The sequence below is a fragment of the Protopterus annectens genome, chromosome 2.part0, assembly GCF_019279795.1.
Source record: "Protopterus annectens isolate FY-2018-M chromosome 2.part0, PAN1.0, whole genome shotgun sequence".
Classification (NCBI taxonomy): domain Eukaryota; kingdom Metazoa; phylum Chordata; order Ceratodontiformes; family Protopteridae; genus Protopterus; species Protopterus annectens.
The window spans coordinates 243286449-243308424 of NC_056728.1; the positions used below are offsets into that span (position 1 = coordinate 243286449).

Genomic DNA, 21976 nt, shown 5'->3' on the forward strand with positions numbered 1-21976 from the left:
ACAGTAAGTGACTTCCAGTTTACGTCTACTTCTGATGGTGCAGCTAGTCAAAGCACAGACCAGCTCGACCCCAGACTTCAGGTTAGTGATGAATCCATACCTTATACTAGCCCAGCGATACACACTAGATCTAGGGATCCTAATTTAATGTTTTTTAAATTTTTTAAGAGCAACAAAAAGCAGGGTTCAAAATCCATGCAGAAACTGCTAGGGCACTTCCCAATTCTCAGTAATACCGAAAAAGGATATTTAAGAACAGATAGGTTCAATCCTGATCAGGACACCTCCACCTCATCTTCATTTGAGGAGAATGATGAAAATGGGCATTTTCCCTTAAGAGAAGTCCCAAACCCTGCACATGGTAGAGATGAAACTGCCCCTTCTACCAGATGAAATTGTCCCTTCTACCATAACTGTCACCAGGGCGTGGTCGGCAGTAGATTGTCAAGCGACTGTAAAGTCGCTTCTACCCATACAGTCTAACCCAGCAAAATTCCAATGAATTTTGGCTGGTCATGTCAGTCTTCAAAACCCCACTACTGAAGAAGTAAGGGCAGTATTGCAATATGGTGTTCCAACTGACCTTATAAAACAACTATGGGACCATGAAAATGTCCCAAATCCCATTCCGCAACATGGAACAATGGGAAATGATGGCTTTGAGTCAGTCAGAAGCCATATACTGGATGCCATTACAGTTATCTGTCCCCCTCTTCCCAACTGGTCAAAGATTAAGGCCATTCAGCAAAGGGAAGATGAACCATTGGACTCCTATCTGTCATGCCTTACTGACGCTTTTGAGGCCTACTTAGGGTATCCCGAGCCAACGGAAGGTCCCACAGCCAGTGGGCTGCCCACTACCTTTTTAGATGGTCTTCTGCCCCCAGTTCGAGATCAGTTGAAGAAGGTGTGTTTGAACTGGCCCAGACTAGGCTTGCATACCAAAGTGCAGTATCGGTCTGACTTTATGGTAATGGAAAAAAAGGATATACAGAATCAACTTCTTCAGGCCTAGCTACATATGTTCTCTTACTTTGGGCAGCGGGATCAAGGAGGGAGAAATTGCTCAGGAAGACGAGGCCTTAATGGACCAGGATTCTGAGCGCAAGGCTCCACCCAGCGACCCCTGCAAATAATGGCTTCCGACAACATGTTCAGAGGCAAATGGGGGATGGTGGTGGAAATAGCAACTTTTGTTTCAACTGTGGACAGGCTTGTCATTGGAGGGACAGTTGTCCATACCTAGCACTGCAACCACCACCTCCCTCTCAAGAATTTTCACGAGGCAACCCCTTTAGATAAGGGGAATAGTTTCAGTCAAGCCAGAATCCACCCTGGGACTCCGTCTGGCCTGATGCCCAACAGTCACTATAGGACTCCCCTGAACAGACGCAGCAACTTTTCCCATTTGTTCCAATTGACCAGCAGGGTCCATTTGTGACATTAACTACAAAAAATAATCATATCCCTTTCTTAGTAGATAGGGGGGGGCACCAAATCTATGCTTACATGAAAAGCTGCTAAAAATCTTCCCTTCTCTGATAGCACCACTAAAGACATGGGAGTTTCTGGGTCCCCATAAGCTACCACAAAACAGTTCAAGTACTAGTAAGTCTGGGTCCTTTAACAGAACATCAAGCCTTTTTAGTTGGCATGTCAGCACCATTGTACCTACTTGGCCAGGATATGCTCCTTGTGTCATACAGATCCAGTTAAAATCACCCTGAGGCCTAGAGCAGCATTGCCCAAGGTACCTCAATACACTCTTTCTGCCCAGGCGGAAAAAATGCTCCAGTAATCCAATCATTATTGCAACAGGGCATTATAGTTCCTACCATTAGCCCATGCAATACTCCTATCCTACCAGTCAAGAAACCAGGCAGGGAAACATATTAGTTTGTCCATGACCTTAGAGGCATTAACAGGGCTGTTCTACCTGCCCTCCCTATAGTGCCTAATCCTGCTATCTTGAGCTGCATCCCTCAGTCTGTCACCACCTTCTCTGTGATAGACATTTCTTCTGCGTTTTTCTCTATTCCAATTCATTCGTAAAGCCAATATCTTTTTGCGTTCACATACCAGGGGCAGCAATATACCTGAACTAGACTTCTTCAGGGGTATGTGGAATCACCTACTCTTTTTCTCCAGAAAAATGAAGCGACAGTTGGTGCCCTTCCTCTTCCTGCCGACACAGCACTAGTGCAGTATGTCGATGACATTCTCATTGCCTCTACTATTCTGCAAGACTGTGAAGGGGACACCCTTGCCATTTTGTTGTATTTGGCTCTTCAGGGTTTTAAAGTGAACAGATCCAAACTGCAGTTTTGCCAACGCAAAGTTAAATATTTGGGTCATTTAATCTCGCATGGTGCTTGGAGAGTTTTGCCCTCCTGCATAACAGCCATCCAAAATGCACCCCAGTCCTACTACCCAGCGCCAGCTCCGAGGGTTTCTGGGGCTACCTGGCTACTGCCACCAATGGATCCCTAATTTCTCAGAAATTACTCAGCCCTTACTTGCTTTATTGAAGAAGAGCCTCTTCCTTGGTCAGGGGAACATGAGAACACTTTTCTGCAGCTCAAGGTACAATTACCCAACCTGCCTGCCGTAGGCCTACCAGATTACTCAAAACCGTTTATTCTTTTTTATAGTGAATGGAATAAGGTGGCATTAGGTCTTTTAGCCCAACAACGCACTGGAGGATACCGACAGATAGCATATGTTATCACCCAAAAGGATGTGGTAGCTTCTGGATTACCCGCATGCCTGAGGGCAGTCGCAACTGCAGTAGTCTTAGTGGACCTTGCAGCCTCCATTACCTTTGGACACAACACCTTTTTAGCTGCCCCTCATGCAATTCATGCCTTACTCTTAAAGAGAAAAACACAATACTTATCTCCCTCTAGATTGACAAAATATGAACTGATTTCACTTGCTAACCCTGCCCTCCAAATTGTCAGATGCCCGGCACTTAATCCAGCATCATTAATCACCACCTTGGATGAGGGTGAACCCCATAACTGTCTTATTGCTGGTAACTCTTCTTTTCCCCCTAGGCTAGACCTCCAGGATGTCCCTTTACAAAATCCAGATCTAGTACTTTTCGTTAATGGATCTCGTCTGCGCAACCAAAATGGACAGCTGTCAGTTGCTTGGGCCATCTGCTTGCAAAACTCTGTATTGTCAACTGGAACTTTACCACCTGGTTCATCAGCACAAGTAGCCAAATTAGTGGCTCACTCTACTGCCTGTCAATTGGCCAAGAACAAAATAGTCAATCTATACATACTGACTCCCGCTATGAGTATGGTGTAGTACATGACTTTGGCACTTTATGGAAAGAACGGGGATTCCTTACATCTAGTGGTACTATCATCAAGAATGCATTTTATGTCGATGTGTTGTTACAAAGTCTTTTGCTACCAAAACAAGTTGCTGTTTTTAAAATTGCAGCTCACCAGTCTGATGACTCTTTAAGGGAAACACTATGGCAGACTGAGCTGCGAAACAAGCTGCTCTTTCCATCTGTGTTCAGGGACAACCAATGCAGCTGTGTGTATTTCAACAGGTGTTGCAGACGCCTACTTTTTCAAATCAGTGTTTATTGAATTTACAAAACAATGCGTCAGATTCCAAGATACATGCAAATTGTAAGCGTGCCAAAGACTCCATCTGGAGACATCCAGATGGGCGCCCTGTAGTGCCAAAAGCCTTTTTACAACAATTGATCCACAACTATCATCTTCCTGTTCATTTGGGCCAGAACTCACTAATTAAGCTGATCCAATGTGATTGGCATGCACCTGGTCTTTTAGAATCTGTACGCCATTTTGTGTCAAGTTGTTTAATCTGTTTACAGTTTAACACTTCAAAAGGCACCCAGGTCCCACCCCAGCCTCTGCCAAAACCATTAGGTCCCTTTTGTGCCCTGCAAATGGGATTTCATCAAACTACCTCCTTCTGCACATTTCAAATATGTTCTTACTATAATTGATGTTTTCTCTGGCTGGGTTGAGGCCTATCCATGTACCAAGATTGATGCCATTTCTGTTCTAAGTTACGCACAGAGTTTATTCCCCGTTTTGGGGTAACGTGCCATATTTATTCTGACAGAGGCATGCACTTTACCGCACAGCTGACACAAGCAATTTGCAAAATGCTAGGTATTGTATTGAAGTTTCATTGCCCTTATAGACCTCAAGCCTCTGGCATTATTGAAAGGGCAAATCAAACCATCAAGGTACCCCTATCTAAGCTTACTGCAGAAACAGGCCTCACCTGGGTACAAGCACTACCTTTAGTATTATTCTCCGTGAGAGGCCAAACTCATCATTCCAAGGGTCTTTCTCCACATGAAATTATTATGCGTCGACTTATTCATATGCCCCCTCACCCTGCCACCTCCCTTTTCTGATTATCAGTTACATGATGCTAATTTATTGTCCTACTGCAAATCTCTTGTTTCTGTTTTACAGCATCACCACAATCAAGCCATACAAACTCAAACTCTACCCGAACCTGACCTGGCAAATCACCTTCAACCAGGCGACTGGGTGTATGTTAAATCTTTCAGTCAGAAAACAGCCTTGCAGCCACATTGGAAAGGGCCCTACCTGGTGTTGCTCACTACCTCCTCTGCTGTTCGACTACAAGGATCATCTATCTGGATACACATTTCAAAACTCAAGAAAAGTGTGCCTTCAGAAGATCAACCACCACTTTCCTTCTCTTCACCTCAGGACATTTCGGAACCTGTTGCACATTGCACCCAAAGCCATACTAAACCACCCTCTTAAAGCCGTGAACTTTATTTTATCCTTCCAGCCATGAACACAGACTCACCCACTACTATGCACCTCCTGACGGACTCAACTGACTTCACTTAAGACTCTCCATCCCTTTGGTACAACTGTACAACTGCAATCTCAGACTTCCTTGTGGGCCACACCACTCCCTCAGAAACATTGTACGTGTATTTGCAGCACATTTCTTGCACTCTTACTTTTGCTGTTGTGGCCATTCCTTTTTTCAACTACTTTCACCGGTCTTGCGACTGCCCCACACCTTCATGTCCACAAACGAGCAGCTAGTTGTCACCCGAACTTTAATACATATCATGCCTTCAAGTTAATGTATCCCTCCCTCTTTCAATGTCAGCAATTGTTGGGTTTGCACCGCAATTCCTACTGCTCATGATGGCATCCTATTCACCAGCTTTCCCCTCAACACTTCTATGTACCAGCCTATTTTAACCAATCTCACTGTGGGATTGTCACATCCTAACAAGACTGCGTCACTTTCGTTGGCCTTTCACCAACATGGCATTTTGTGTCTCAAGCAGAATGGATCCAAAAATGTGGGGTGGAGTAGTTGTGACATTTCTATCATACAAGAGTCTGCCATGCCATCCTTTTATCTTCCATCGCAACTCAATCAAGGGTCAAAGAAGCGTCTTTTTCTGACTAGAGAATGTGCCCACAGAGTACAGCCAGAAAAAAAGCGACATCAAAAAGACTAAATAACACGCACAAACTACTTCATCGGCAGGAATGGATTTTTGAAGATGATATGCAGAGACAATCTCTCTAAATACACTCAAATGCAGGATGACCTGGGCTTCATTGCATTTTTCCACACGGTTGTTAACAATAAAGTTTCTGAAAATGTCTCAAAAGGTAATATTAAATGATGGCTGCTATTTCATCTGTGGAAAGAAAGCATATAAATGGCTACCTGAGAATTGGTCTGGCAGCGGTTTTCTAGGTTATTTAGTCCCAGCCATACGACATGTATATACTTTACCCCAGGGAAAAATCTGAAATATTCGAGAAGTGAAGGCTCCCAATAACCATGTGGGTAAGGTGGATGTATCCTGGATCTACCACCACGATCTTGCCCATGCCAGCACTAAAGGGTCAGCACATGTGGACCTCGGGGACGATACCATTTCCTGGGCCGGCACGATACCCTCTTATGGGGCAGTAAAATCAATTTGGGAATGGAGAAAACTGTCGAAACTTCAATACAGACTGGTCCACATATATTTCAGATAACCCCTCCAACTATATAAACCTCCACAGCTTAAGTAAATTAATACATTCTACCACCAGGTTTAACAAACTTGACTGGACTCTAACTGATAAAGTTGCCCTCTGTCACTAATCTGCATGCCTTCCAGATAGCCTAAGAGACCACCTACCCACCTGTCTTCTTAGGCACCACACATGTCCACCAAAAATATCCTTTATATACATGTGCATAACAAAAGAAACTTCTCCCCAGAAACCTTTAAAACTCTCTTGGATCAATGTGAATGGGACCTTAAAACACCTTCATCTAGACCTGGCTATGCAGTACTTCAATGAAAATTCCTCACCATCCTAAATAACCTAGCTCCCATTAGAAAGATCCATGCAAAAACTAGACATATGCCACGACTTAATAAGGACACACAAAAAAACTCCATAAACAGAGAGACATTGCCTACTATCAGTATCAAGAGGACAAAGACCAAACTTCCCTTCATACCTACCAACTTGGAAACCTAGCCAAAAAGCAAATTAAACATGAAAGCTTTACTATTCAACAATCCAACAAAAACGCCAGAATAATCCCCAGAAAATCTGGGGAGCCAACAATCAATTGCTGAAACCAGGTCATTCCTCAACCCCAGCTCCAACCTTACTAAATTCTATTGACAGCATTGCCTCTCAATTTAACACCTACTTTATTAACTTTATAATGTCTTTGCTTAAGAATGACGCCAATGTCCCCTTATTTGTAACCACAGGATGTCAAGTTAACCATAATTCCTTCACTATAAAAACAATACAAACTAACAATTAAAAAACTTCTTTCTAAACTCAAGCCTTCTTCCATCGCTGCTGACCAACTACCTAGTAAATTTCTTAGACTTACAACAGATGTCATCTCCTACTCAATATCGCTACTAATTAATTACACCATTACTGAGCAATATACCCCTAAAATCTGGAAGGTATCTTATATAATCCCCCTTCACACAGGTGGTACCACCACTGACTTCACAAACTACAGGCCAATCGCCATTCTCCCTCACATAGCCAAGTTCCTTGAAAAATGAATACATACTCAATTCCTTGACTATCTACTAAGCAACAAGATCTAATCTACACCCCAACACAGCTTTCGTCCAAAACATAGTACTACTACTACTACTGCCTTTATTACCATCTCAATCAACCAGCTTAGAAACAACAGCCAGCAGGTCTCTTCTATCTTCCTTGACATGTCAAAGGCTTTTGACACTATATCACATCAAAAACTACGAGCTAGCCTCATTGCCTCATTAAACCTTTCTCTATCTGCCCTCTCCTGGTTCAGCTATTTATCTGATGGCCAACAGGCAGTTAAATGGTAAAATGAACTCTCCACCCTACTACCCGTCTCAGTAGGCATTCCTCAAGGCTCAAGCCTTGGGCCACTACGTTTCTCCATTTTTACCAATAAACTCTGTATGGCCACTCAACATGCAACCATAGTTCAATACGCAGAGGACTCCTCCCTCATTTGTTCAGCTCATTCTCTATATGAACTACTTCAAAAAACCCAACAATCCTTCCATGACATCGAAAAATACCTTTCAGACTCCCAACATATATTCAATCCAACTAAAACAAAACTCATGCTGTTCACCAGTAGCAAACTTCAGATCACCTTCCCCTCTTCACTATTTTCTCTTCAAATAAAATTCTAATAGAACCTGTTGACCACATCAAGCTCCTTGGGGTCACAATTGACAACAGTCTCAAATTCAGCAAACACCAGCATTAACTATCAAAAAGGTCCACTTTAAGTTAGGTTCCCCCTACAGACTCAAACCATTCCTAACTGACACCAAACAGTCCATCTCCAGAACTCGCCTACTTTCCACCCTCTTATATGCCTCTCCAGTATTCACCAGTCTGAGAAAAACAGACCTAAGCAAACTGGAATCCTGTTAAAACAGCCATGTTTGCTACAAACCTTCCTTATAGATCACAACAATGCATAGCTCTGCACCACCTAAAATGGATGGAACTACCTAACCTCCTATCCTAACTTACACACATTCCATCCTTAACCAACCTGATAACTGCCCAGCACTCAGTGACTTAGTTTAACCACTAACAACAGATCCCTTATATCTTCTAACAACCTCTTACTGAAAGTAACTAAGTCTAATAATAGTCATGGTGATTCCCTGTTCTCATACAAAATATCTTTGCCTCAAAATATACTTAATACTACTAATACACCCAAATTCAAACTACTACTTAAGGAACACCTAACCAACACTTGGCTATATGCTCTTGCACCAACCCTGGCCAAACTTTACTCCCATCTTTATCTTCCTGCTATGCCATGCCTTTTCACTCGGAATTCATCTACCACACACTACCTAGCTTCCTCCTTTTCTGCCTAGTACCACTCTCAATCACTTTTACATCAAGTACGGCCTATGTAAAATCAGACTTCATTATCCCCACTTACACACACTGATGCATTAGTTGTTCTGTTGTCTACTCTCATTTTTCAAGAGCCAGTAATCACATGGATTAACAAACTATCTTTTTTATGTCATGTAAAACTTATATACTGAATTGCTTGAGTTAATCTCCTTTCTTGTTTTTTTCTTATTATTAAATCTTATGTATTGCATGGTTCTGTTTTTATTTTACTATTGATACTCATTTATTTAATTGTATGTATGTAATGGTGCCCCTCTCCACTGGTCTTAGTTCACCACTGCAATTTTTTTCAGTTATAAGAAATTTTATCTATACAATGGAGCTTTTCTCCCCGGGCCTCTGCTGAAAGTGGGCCACTGGCCCAGTCGGACTTTCCCAGTAAACAAAATGTAAAATAAATAAAAATAACTAAATGAAATAAATCTACCTTCTCTGCCTTGTGAATACAGAAGGCCCCTGCGATTCTTTAAGCTATTGTCCTTGCTCCTCTCTCATCTTATAAAAGAAACTCATGTGGCATGACATGTCCTCACAGCCTACTCCCTACCTTGATCATTATGTTGACTTTGAAACTACTGGCATGGTTCAGGGATATCCATAACAGATTCAATGAACCACTGTTAATCCATCTCAATGGTCTGACAGACAGTGAGGGAGACTATCTCAGTATTTGTGGATTGAAATAAGTACTTGACTCTGTCTCCCTTCCTCTCCTTCTCTTAAAGCTCCACAAAGACAATATAGACAAGAATTCCTGGCCCTAGAAAAGAGGTGTTTGAACTAGCTGAGATGCCAGTGACCCTGGATAACAGGTAAGCACGGATTGCTTGAAGATTGGCTGACTGTAATCAGAAGGAACGTCTCAGATGAGTACTAATGCCAAAGTTGAGGGCTGGGATTTCTACAGTTATTACACTGGATTTTGGAGATGGCTGGGGGGGGGGGGTGTCAGGACACTGGCATCACTATGCTGTCTGAGTGAAGTCCAATATAAGAAAATGGAGGGTCCTGTGTACTCTATTTTTCTACTGCACTTACGTTCTGGAGATGCAGCCCCTTCTAACATCTAGCTACCAAAACATCTTCAAAATGGCCACAATAGCCACAGACACCACATTCCCTGGAAGGAGGAGTTCCTATCACAGGGGGTTTGGAAGATAACTCCATGCGACTTTGACCAGGGTCAACAGCAGCACGGAGTCTGAGGTATTGGAAAAAGAAGCCCACTACATGAAGGAAAAGTATTCTTCTTTTTCTTTCGGCTTTTTCCCGGTTAGGGGTCGCCACAGCGAATCATCTGTCCGCTCATAATTGGCAGTGGAGTTTTACGGTGTCGAGTTGCCAGCCCGGCACCCAACCTTCCACAGAAGGCACACACATGCACACACTCACACCTAGGGCCAATTTAGAGTGTCCAATCCACCTACTGCATGTATTTGGGATGTGGAAGGAAACTGGAGCACCCGCAGGAAACCCACGCGACCACAGGGAGGACATGCAGACTCCACAGAGAAGGCACCCCAGCTGAGAATCGAACTGGAGAACCTCTTGTGAGGTGGCAACACTAAATGCTGCACCACCATGGCCGCCCACATGAAGGAAAAGTATATGAAGTGAAAAAATCCTTTTCTAGCTTAAAAGCACATTTAGTGTAAAAAATATGTATACTGTTTCTCAGGCTATCATTTGCATAATCCTTTCGGAGCTCATGTTGCCCGACCTCTCCTCCCACCTGCATACTCCACTGTGCAGTTCAAAGTTCTCTCTGCTGCTTGTACTTAGTATCATCTCCCCTAATGCAGATCTTCTCTAGATGAATGACATTCTTTATGCAGATGACATCATTTTCCACATAGCCAACATAGCCAAAAGATATCATTAAATTATTGCAAAACAATGCAAGCATAACCTGATCAACACTTCTATCCAGACTACAAAAAACAGTTACACATAATATTAACAGCAGAAAATCAAGGAGCTGGGGTATGTCTCCTTAACCCACTTCACCCGGACTGGAACACTGGGACTCTTTCAGTCAGATATTTTGCTACAGTATGAAACAAAAACTGTACCAGTACAAGAACTGCAGAAATGTACCATTACATGCTGTGTGATATAAGAACAGCATTATGAAAGTCCAAGTAGAGAGTGCCTGTTCAAATTTCATGGATTGTAATTTCAATCCTTTGAACTACAACCATGTGAGTCTGAATGTGGGGAATATATACAAAATGATGCAGAATGTGTAGTAGGTTACATGTCAACCATAAAACCAAAAATCAAAATGCACCAAATTGAGGGTGGTTGGTTGGTTTTAATATATACAAAATTCAAGGTTAGGGCACCTTGAAGTATTCCCATACAGTAACCTCAGAGTTAGCATATATATTGCTAGCAGGAGTGCTTCAACACTTTGGAGCAAATTTCAAATTATTTTTTTTTTATTTTATTTATTTAATTTTTAGTGAAAACTTCCATTATTTTTCTCACATTTAGATACTTCATCATCAATTGTATCCCAGAACCTATTTGAGAAGGTTACGGCAGTACTACAGAGGCATGCTAAGAAGTGAAGGAACAATTAGGAAAAGAACCAACAATGAAGAATCTATTTCATAAGAAAAGGAACGTTATCAAATGTAAAGTAAGCAAAATTATGCTAAGGAATCTGTTACGGATCCATGACAGTTAACACCACCAAAAAGGGGAATCACAGGGACAGAAAACAATAACTGTGGTTAGGTTAGTCAATATGAACTGAAAGATTAAATTCAGTCCTGCATAAAATGTTGACTAGTTGGAAGGCTGCAAATGTGAAGGGGATGCCATGTTTTAGAGGCAATGAAAATGAAAGGCTTGTCTCCAGATATGACATTTTGCTAGAGAGGAATAGACAGAGGATTCACCAAGAGTACAGCACAGGGAGCAAAAGGTAAGTTTTTCACAAGATCCAGTACTGGGACATCTCCTATATGGCATCTACTTTCTGAAGTAAAGGCCAATATCAAACAGCTTTGGTTGACTAGGTTTGTAGATGACTGCAAGCTAGGAGAAGTTATTGAATCCACAAATGACTTGGCCATCTTGCAGGAAAGTTTGTCCCTAATGAATAACTGATATCAAAATCAGCGACCAAAACTAAATGCCAAAAAATACATTATTGTATCCATTGGGATGCCATCTCAGGGTGCTACCACATTAACAATGCATACCTAACATTGGGATACCATCTATCCCAGGGTACTACCACATTAACAATGCATACCTAAGAGTTGATCCAGTAGTTCAGGATTTGGGAATTTATGTGATCAGTGACTAACACGTGTCCATTGCTATAATAAAGTCCTTCTATACTACTCAGTTTATAAACAAAGGGATTGTGATTAGATCTAAAGATGTCACTGCTCCCTTTTCCTCAGCCTTCATTAGGCCAGTTATTGAACACAACACCACCTTTGGCATGTATCTGTCCAGGCACATGTGACAACTAGAATGTCCACAGAGATACCTTACTAAAAGGACACAAGGCCTAAACAGCATGTCCTATATGGACTGGCTCAAAGCCCTGTCACTATACTCGGTATCCTGCAGACTGCTAAGAGGTGATCTGTATCAGCCATACAAGGCATTCTCTGACCCAATACAGAAAATCAAATGGCATCAGAAATACTCAGTCTAGGGATCTAAACCTCTTCTGCAGCATCAACAGAATAGTTTAGATGGCCTCCCTACCTACATAAAGTTCATCCCTGCCATACTCAACCAAAGCATGGATCTACTGGATGGGAAACAAAAAGTATAACACAGGACCAACCCCTGTACTGCTAATGGACAGAGGAAGTCCCTAAATGCTTTATCCCATGCGTGGGTCCCTCTCAAATTATCTATAGTATTATCCCAGTTAATCTCATTAGAAGTAATACATAATTATTAACCATGGGATGGGTAAGGCCAATCTCTAAACAAACAGGATAGGTTAATTTGAGCAGAAAAGAGGACACTGGATAGGCTTAAAATAACTCATAAGGACAGCTAGCCAAGTACTTCCCCGTGAACTTATACATTTTGGTATTAGAATGTACAGGAATCAACAAAATCCAAAAACAGCAATAAGGTCCAGGAATGAAAAATGCAGGTCAACCGAAGTTTCAATATTTTAATAAAACAAAACAGGATTGAGCGCTTTCATATAAAAATACTTCATCAGAATCAAATGCATATGATTCTGATGAAGTATTTTTATATGAAAGCGCTCAATCCTGTTGTGTTTTATTAAAATACTGAAATTTCAGTTGGCCTGCATGTTTCATTCCTTGACCTTATTGCTGGTTGTGGATTTTGATTACGGTTTGTTTACTTTCTTGGTTACCTGGTTTTAGTATTAGAACGTCCCTAAGAAACAGACACTTTCACATGTGCAGTGCATAGTTATACATTGAGAAGATGAAGCTATGTCGACATCATCCATTCTAAGCTGAGTAACCAACTAGTCTCTGCTCTCCTCTTTATTCAATAAAAAACTGTGGTGGAAACTGTAATATGCCATTGCCACCAACATTTCAAAACAAACAAAAAATAATAATAATAATAAATGAACAAAATCTGCCATTTATACTCCTTGCAGACAGCATTAGTGCACCTTCCTCGCAAGACCAAATAGGTACTTATTTGTCTTAGATCTATCAACACCTGTGACTTGCATGATTCATAAGTTTCTCTTTTTGAATTACTCTAAACAATTTATTAATTACATGCAAACACAAGGTTTGTTTCCTTTGATTCTTCCATTCCATATACAGTTTTATCTCTTGTGCCCTATACATGCTCTAAAATCTATTGTATTAAGTTTTAATGTCTTTATATAACACACATTAACAAGGTTAATGGGAAAGTCCTTTATGTAACACTTATGAATCACAGCAATAGGCTGGTCTATAGATTTACTGATATAGGTCTCTGATTCACAACACAGACTACAAGAACAACCCGTCTGAAAGGTGGAAGTAAATTAGAGTACACCAAGAAAACCCACAGATACATGGAAAGAACATACAAGCTCCACACAAACAATAACCAAGTAGTAAGGAATGAATCCCAGATCTGGAGATGTGAGAAAGAAAGATCTTACAACAGAGTCTCCGCATTACATTTTATTCACATGTACAATTTATTGATCACTATACATATTTTACTTTTATTCACCTGCTGTGCAACTATTACTTCTTTTACTTACAAATGTATATAGTATAGCCATGTATGTATTAACCCCACGGTTGTGTTAATGTCATAGGAACGAAGCCAAAAAAAGATCCCTTTGATTAAGCAATAAATCCGGTTAAAACAAAGTCAAACAAACAAAAAACCTCTACAAGAATGACAAAATTTCTACCACATTCTCAGAAATGAAACAGGATACATTAATTTCTATTGCTCAATAAAACAGATACGTTTAGCTATTACTTTTTGTGACACAGCTTTCATACAAGCAATAAATGCGTGCATATTCTAAGGAAGTGAGAAAACAGAAAGTCAAAGAACCGCCAGGAGGATAATTTGTTAATGTAGTCTTACATCCATGTGCTGTGAATACCTAACAAGACAAATAAAAACGAAAGCACTGGATCTTCTAATTGTTTTACAGCACATGCCCATAACAATAGGATAATAAACACTGCACGTCTAGCCTGACAAGCAAAATAAAAATGGCCTTTTACCAGTATAAACATCTATACGTTAGTTCAGATGCCCATTTAGCCAGAATATATTTACCCTTAAATATTTTTGCAGTTTCTTCTTTCTCAATCTGCAGGAGGAACAAAATCCACCCAAAGCGTCATCTTGTTAAATATCCCCACATTTTATGATTTACTGCATCACAGAACAAGCTGCTAGATCTTAACACCTGCTAGCTCTAAACTCCCGGTCATATGATAAGCAAACACTTCCGTAAACATTATCAGGCAGCATATTAGGGGTTAAGGCCTTTAAACTTTCACCCTCACAAACATCACAGAGTTTTAGGAAATCGCAAGGCATTCAAGCTTCGCTTGATCCACGTTTCATGAGTCGTCTTCTGTAAGAAGTTTAAAACTGTTGTTAGAGAAAAAGAATCTAGTTTTATTTGCTAAATGCTTTCTTTCCCGGGAGCTGGGAGCGAAAGTGTTGAAAAATGAAAACAGAAACGGTTGAGGGGCTTTTTAGCACGACTGCTATTAATAATGACTGTTGTCAGTGTTACATACTGTATTACTTTAAAAAAGTGTATTTAAAAAATCCCACTATATTCTGTTTCTGGTGGCTGTTAGTTCGGGTTTGTAAACTATGCAGTGTTCGTATTGTATTTCTTTTGCAAAATATGCTGGAAATCATGGAGGTTTTCTCACCGGGCCTCCGCTGAAAATGGACATGTATCCAGTTGGACTATCCCGGTAAACAAATGTAAAATAAAATAAATATTTATGATTTATTGTGACTGATCATCGAAGTTTACTATTCATGCCATAGCTCTCAGACAATCAGGGATAATCTCAACCAAATCAGGGACAAATTCCGAAATAATCAGGAACACTTTTAAAATATTAACATTATGAACTTGGAGCATTGACAGAATAAGAGAATGTGAATTAATATACATTTTCTGAACAAATAGAAGTCTGTAACTCTAATTATTATCAATATCTATTAAGGGCAAGTCACCACCCTGCCTCCAACAGTCAGTTTAAGAGGGATTAAAAGGGACGGGCTTAAAATCGGAGTCAAAGTCAGGGACAGTTGAGAGTTATGTCTCTAATTTATGATACAAGCAAGACTGCAAATTAAAAAGCAACATGCACACTGCATCAGTGACTGAAATTTTAAAAGTTAAGCATTAAGAGAGTACTCATTTGTTCTAGCTTATTCCCAGAACTGGTTATCGGAATATATTTGTTTTGGGTCTACTAATCATTATTTTCTGAAGGACAAAAAAACAGGAAGTCTGCTGAGGTAGTTTTAACTAATCATACCATACATGAATGATGGATTTTCTTATTTGATGATTTTGTATTAGAACATTACCCCACCAGATGCGCAGTAGCAAGTACAGCCCAAACCCCGCCCACTACTGTACGTTTCCCTGTAATTGCTAGTCTTACTGTGAATAAACATGAGACATTCCGCGGTGGTGTAGCGGCAGCGTTGTTGCCTCACAGCAAGAGGTTCTCCCATTCGATTTTCAGCTAGTGTGCGGGGAGTGCCTTCTGTGTGGAGTCTGAATGTCCTTCCTGCGGGTCGAGTGGCATTCCGAAAGACATGCGTAAATGGGCGTGCCTTTGTTGAAGGTTGGGCGTTGAGCTGGCAACTCAGCACCATGAAAATCTACTGCCAATCATTAGCGGACCGGAGTTCCACTGTGGCAACCCCTAACCGGGAAAAAGCTGAAAGACAACAACTGTGAATAAACATGAGATACCCAACGTCACCAAACAGAATATGGAAAACAGTGCAGTTGAATGTACAGCACTGCTGCAAGTGCGCATTATCTATTCTATATAACAGCATATACCTAAACTATTTGTATTCCTCTGTGCAGGAACGCACATGGAAGAACTCTTTACTTGTATTCTCTTTTAATTATTACTGTTTCTTAGCTGTCTGACATCCAGTATTTATTTGCGGTGCCACTCTCTATATGCCAAAGAATTTTCCATGTCATTCTGTTGGACTGCAGATATGTATTTTTCAAAATGTGATTTTTTTTTTAATTTGTAATGCCTGCTGCATTTATTTTGGGGGACAGTGGATTGCGGTAACTAAGATAAGAGCGGTACAAACCTGGAACCGTAACATTTAACGTACAGTCCCAGTTGTTAAGAATGACACAAGTGACATACCTCTCAATCTTTTAACGACCAAAATCTGAACAAACCCTAATAGAAGGGGGGGGGGCAAACTACCAACTATAGGGAGAGAATTTAAGTACTGCTTTTATTAACTTAGAAAGTTGCTAGCTCTACAAGTTTTATGTTAGCATCCATTTCAAAAAAATGTAAACTGTGAAACTAAAATTTCACTTCCATGTTCAGTAATTTACCAGAAAACCACAAATTTTGTGTTATTCTGATAAGCACAAAAGTATACTTAAGAAAGGTGGGGGGTGCAGGGGGACTTGCCCCCCTGCAAAAGCAATTTAAAGCACAAAATTAGGATGGGGTGTAAAGTACTGCATACATACTGCCCTTCTGTCCCACCAATAATTGAACCTGTCCTTAAATCTCTTAAAGGACACACAATAACTAGCTTGGAATGGCTGTATTTCAAGAATGGCAACATTGCGTCTTCTATATATCAAACAATTAAAAATAAAAATTTTGGGAAACAAACAAAAAAAAGAATGGCAACAAACGGACACAGATGGAATAATCAGAATGAATATTCAACAGGTCGCTGGATAATCTGCATGGTTTGTCACCCAGCCGTATTTTGCATGCAACCTCACACGGTCTTGCCCTGTCAATCATGCAGCCATTCCTGCGCGAAAATCGCGGTGGGGTAATGTTCTAATACAAAGCCCATTTGATAGCTGGGTATGTGGTCTGGGCCTTCTGCAGAGCTGTAGCAATAAAGTTTGTGTCTTGGCAGCGCATTCATTTGGTTTACCTCCCTTGTTGTCTATAAGTGATTGCCATGCTCATCACTTAATGACAGCTTGTAACTTCTCTGTTGCTTTTCTGTCTTTTTTTTTTTGAGGTTTTTTATTTAGTTGAGTCCAACTCTTCATGATCTCAAGGACTTTAGCATACTAGCCCTTTCTGTCAAGATCTACTTTAAGTTCTTGCAAATTTCTGTTCATTTCTGATCTTTCTATGTATGGGTGTCTTCTCTACCATACCTATGAAATGCTAAGATTTTTGCCGAATGCCCAAATGTTTGAGTCACATTTTCGGTCTGTTTCTCATAAAATTTGTAATTTTCTTGTAAAGAAAAATACCACCACCCTACAAACCATATCCAATAAGATCTATTGGTTAATTACTAACTCCTCCAATAATGAACACCACTGCTGCATTGTTGTCAAAGCTACATCACCCCTAGTACATTTGAGAGCCAACCTTCTACTAGGATCACTAATTTACAAAGCCCTTTCTCCTCAGACATCATCCCCTCTCACTCAAACATTTCACAAAACCCCCCACATATAATCTCAATGGTATCTTCTCAATCTCAACCCACCTACTAATTGCAAACTATGGGACTCGATTTCTCTCACAATCTAATATGTCTGAAACTACTCAGACTTAAAAAAACAAGTAATCTCTGTGGCATCCCCGAAGTCGCAAAACAACCCACTAAACAAGTATAGTGGGTCCAAAAACAAAACAGTGTAAAAAACTCCTCTGTGTGGAAAATGTTCAGTCCATATATCTCTAGTTAATCACTGTATATTAATCAGATCAGACAATAGTAGTAGAAGTAGCGAACTTAAACTCGTCTTAAGTAAAAAGAAATAATAAAAAATATATAATTGTACAAAATTACTAAGTATTCGAAAGTAATCCAAGCAAGGCAGCCAGTCTGTTTCCAGTCGAAAATCCTTTATGAAGTACACAGACAAGCGATCCAAGTAAAACAAAAATAGAGTAATAGTTTCCTCACAAGCTTTCTAAATATATATATATATATATTTTTTTTTTTTTAATCAGGCAAGGGAGTGGTTTATTGTGCTGTAAAACAAAGTGTTATTGGTACACATGTTAAATTCACATCCCTTCCCCCATAAGTGTGACATTCGAGCTGGTCCTGCCCTACTTAGTAGCTGTCATAATAATATAACCCTTATGTACTTTAAATAAAATGTATAATGATGTGGTACCTCTTATTTATTCAGATTATTAAGTAGAGTATTATGTCTGTGATTTTTATCCAATATACTACAGGGCTGGAAATACATCAACTTTAGTCCATTTGGCAATCAAAAATATGTATAAATATATACATATACAATTTGCACGCAAAAAATCAATTGTAAAAATCATATTCTATTTTCAATTTTCTACTCAGACTTCAGACAACAGCTGAAAGAGCACCTCTTCACCCAAGCGAAGTGTAGCTGCACCCACTCAGATCACATTACATGAAACCTGCAGCTCTTTTGCGCACCCCTTTATCTTTATTTCAACCTTCCCTATCTTGTCATCCCCTTATATACTGCCTCTCACTCATCTTATTCCTCTTGGCATCTCTGTTACACTGCTCCTTTCCACTCTTGTTCCACTGAATGTGTCTCTCACTTTTTCTCTGTCTTTCCCTATGGTATCTTTTCTTGCAACTGTTCTCACTTGCCTCTTCTAATGTCTTCATGCCTCACTATATAATGATATGCTGCTGTCCCTTCAGCAGAAACCATCTTGGACATTATGGCTACATTTTATTCATAAAGTTCTGCTAAGCATAATTCCATTTTTCATCCTTGTCTTGACATTGTAAACTGCTTCTTGAACTAAATGTTGTAGCATATTCTTGCATCTGTAAATATATTTGTTTTTTTTTTTTAGCATATCCATGTTTTGTTCATTTCTTATGTAATCCTATTCACACAGGTTGTGCCTGCAAATGATCCTTTGAGAGCAGTGCATTACCCCTGTGTTATCTTGTAATTGCATACTGTAGTATAAATAAACAAACAAATAAAAATGAGTTCCCATCTGCCTTAGCTGGTGGTAGCTCAGGTAGATGTAAAGCATCCTGTGGTACTTATCAAAGGATTCTTGTCAATTCATCAGCAGCACTTTCGTTGACCGTAAAAAGGTCAGAGAGTGTTCAGTGACACTACTTTCACTAGCTGTGGAGTTTTCATCTTTCTCCATTGTTCTGCAGCCTCAGAGTTGGTATATATAAGTTTTTTTTTTTGGGGGGGGGGGGTCATACATGGAGATGCTTGCCCACCCTTTAAGGAAAAAAAAAGAGTTCCTCAAAGGTTTGGCAAAAATATTTTCTGCAGATTTTTTTGAGTTTTTAACAATTACCTTAACTGCTTTTGGAGACTTCATTTGATTCCCTTATCAAAAAAGAGTAGGGGAGCTTAATTTATTTATTAATATTTATTTAGGAGGATAGTCTGACTGGATAATAGAATGCCCTTTTTCAAATAATCCCTGGGGACAAAAGCTCCAAAGTACAGCAAAATACTGCATTATACAATTACAAGATAACACAAAGCAAAGTACATCTAGTACAAAGATGTACAGAAAAACAATGGGTAATCAAGCATATAAAACTTAAAAAGTCAGAAGTAAGTACTGAAATGAGGCTATATTTATGACAGTGTAGGAGAAAATGCAGTCTTGTAAGTTGCATTTAGCTGTAACAGTAACTGCTTGAATTTCTCACTGCTGCAGTAGCCTTTAATCTGTATGAGTTGCATCCCGCCCAGAAAGTAATGACCTATCAGCTTTCAAAAACTCTTGGTCCCTCCCACACCTTTATCTGACTGCTGATTGGTCTGCCCTGTGGAGGAACATCAGCAGTCAAGGTGAGGCTTCTTTCAGGACTTTCTTGCCCATACATGAAGAAGTTTACTCCTCCTTAACTTCAACAGATGTAATACTGTAAAAAAATGTATATCCCATCAACTAACTACACAAGAAAGGGAATAGAGGGTGAGTGACACTATTGCAGCAGTAAGAAATTCGAACATATACTGTTATGGTTAAATGCAACTTACACAATTGTACTACGTTAATCATTCTCAGTACTGCAGTAGCTTTTAGGTTATATGGATTGATTACCAAAGCCTATTCAGCCTGGAGGAAGAAAGTATATGGATCCAGAAACCCCTAAAGAATAGACCTAGCAAAGCCTGTCTTGGATCTAGAAAAGGAATCCATTTTGTAATGCATTGTAAAAGTATGTAGAGAAGACCATATAGCTGCCTTTAGAATACTACTGGACTCTACCCCGGACTCTACCCCTTTCCAATATGTCATCAAAGAAGCCAAGGTTATAGTAGAATGTACCCTGATACTGGCTAGAACTGATTTACTATGGCAGGTATAACAAAGGCAATAACCAAGGACAACCATCTCAAAATAGTCCGTTTTGACACAGGTTGCCCTTTATTTATCCTAACATAAGAAAGAAATAAGTTGATCTGCTTTTCTAAAGGACTTGGCTCTGTCAAGATAGTACCTTAGCTGCCTGTGAATATCCAGAGTGTGTAGAATCCTTTCTCCCTGGTTCTTAGTATCTGGACAAAAGATCAGGAGGTTGACGGCTTGATTCAAAGTAAACTCTGAAACCAATCTGGACATGAATGTGGGATTTATTCTTAATTAGACCCTATCCCTGTGTAAAACAGATAGGGATGACCCACCCTGAGGACTTGCAAAACAGATTCTCTTCTTGAAGATGTCAGAACAATAAGAATAGTTTTCTGTGTAATGAACTTTAAATCTTCATGATGAGCAGGTTTAAACTTAGACATAGTTAACAGGTCCAGTAAAAAGGTAAGGTCCCAAGAAGGAAACAACCTGGCGTAGAACTCTCTTCAGAAACTATTTCACAAAAAACAGAAAAAAAGTGGAGGAGCCATGGGCAGATTTTCTGAAACACTCCAAGACATACCTTGAAAGACGAATAAGACAGGCCAGAGGACAGTAACTCACAGGCTCCATGATGGGACCATGGTTATTGGCTAGGCAACAACTTAAAAATCTTTTTGACTAACCCATATAGGATTTCCTAGTACCAGGCTTTCTTGCCTCCTTCTGTACCTACTGCATGTCCTCTTTAAATAGGTGCCTACAAGGAATCAGAATTGAATCATCCAGGCAGTTAGTTAAAGAGGTTTGAATTTGGGTGTGTATCAATCTCCCCTTGTCTTGTCTGAGTCGGTTCAGTTTGTGAGGAAGCTTGTCGTAATGACCCTTGGTCAATTCCATAAGAATGGAGAACCAATATTGCCTGGTCCAAAAGGGGATCACCACAATGACCTTTGGGAAGTCCTTCTGAATCTTCAGAATTACCATTGATATTGGTGGAAAGGCATAATGGAACATTCCTGACTATAGGAAAGAAGATCAATCCGTTTTCCAGACTTATTTGCAAGGAGTCCTCTAGCAAAATTTGTTCAGTTGTCTGTTATGATAGGATGTAGATAGATCTATTTGCAGTGTCCCCCACAAATGGATCAATTCCTAGAACGGAAATGCAGAATGTCAAAAGATCAAACACAAAAGGTTGAAAACAGAAAATCAAAGAGATTGTGGTACAGCTGGGACTGTTTTCTTTTTTCTCTTTCCCCACTGTAGTGCAGTGTCTGACTTTGTAAATAAAATTAGCAGGGGATGGGGGGATACAGGGAGGCTTGGCCTCTCAGCATAGAATGTGAGTCAAGATTCTCAGTATTTTGAGTTTTGACCTCTTGTGGTCAATATTTTGCCATTCAACATTTCGGCTAAGCATGTAAAATGTATTGCCATGAAAGACCACCTTATTCATTTTCCATTTGT

General features: G+C 40.0%; 2 protein-coding genes across 6 annotated transcripts in view; one reads left to right on the forward strand and one right to left on the reverse strand.

Moving 5' to 3' along the window:
- LOC122793047 (serine/threonine kinase 11 interacting protein) overlaps positions 1–21976 on the reverse strand; it is a 1659807-nt gene that overhangs the window by 1367844 nt on the left and 269987 nt on the right. Inside the window, exon 1 of one of the 4 annotated variants that reach the window (XM_044060718.1) lies at positions 14259–14422. The exons of 2 other annotated variants lie outside the window; for them this stretch is intronic. The gene's annotated coding sequence lies outside the window, so the exon portion shown is untranslated. Of the gene's footprint in view, positions 1–14258; positions 14424–21976 lie in introns of those variants that run through there. One more of the 4 variants, XM_044060721.1, reaches the window with a different exon arrangement.
- The window catches only part of CD28 (CD28 molecule), a 669313-nt gene continuing 661811 nt past the window's right edge, over positions 14475–21976 (forward strand). For both annotated transcript variants that reach the window (XM_044060722.1, XM_044060723.1), the window contains exon 1: positions 14475–14564. The gene's annotated coding sequence lies outside the window, so the exon portion shown is untranslated. The remainder of the gene's footprint in view (positions 14565–21976) is intronic.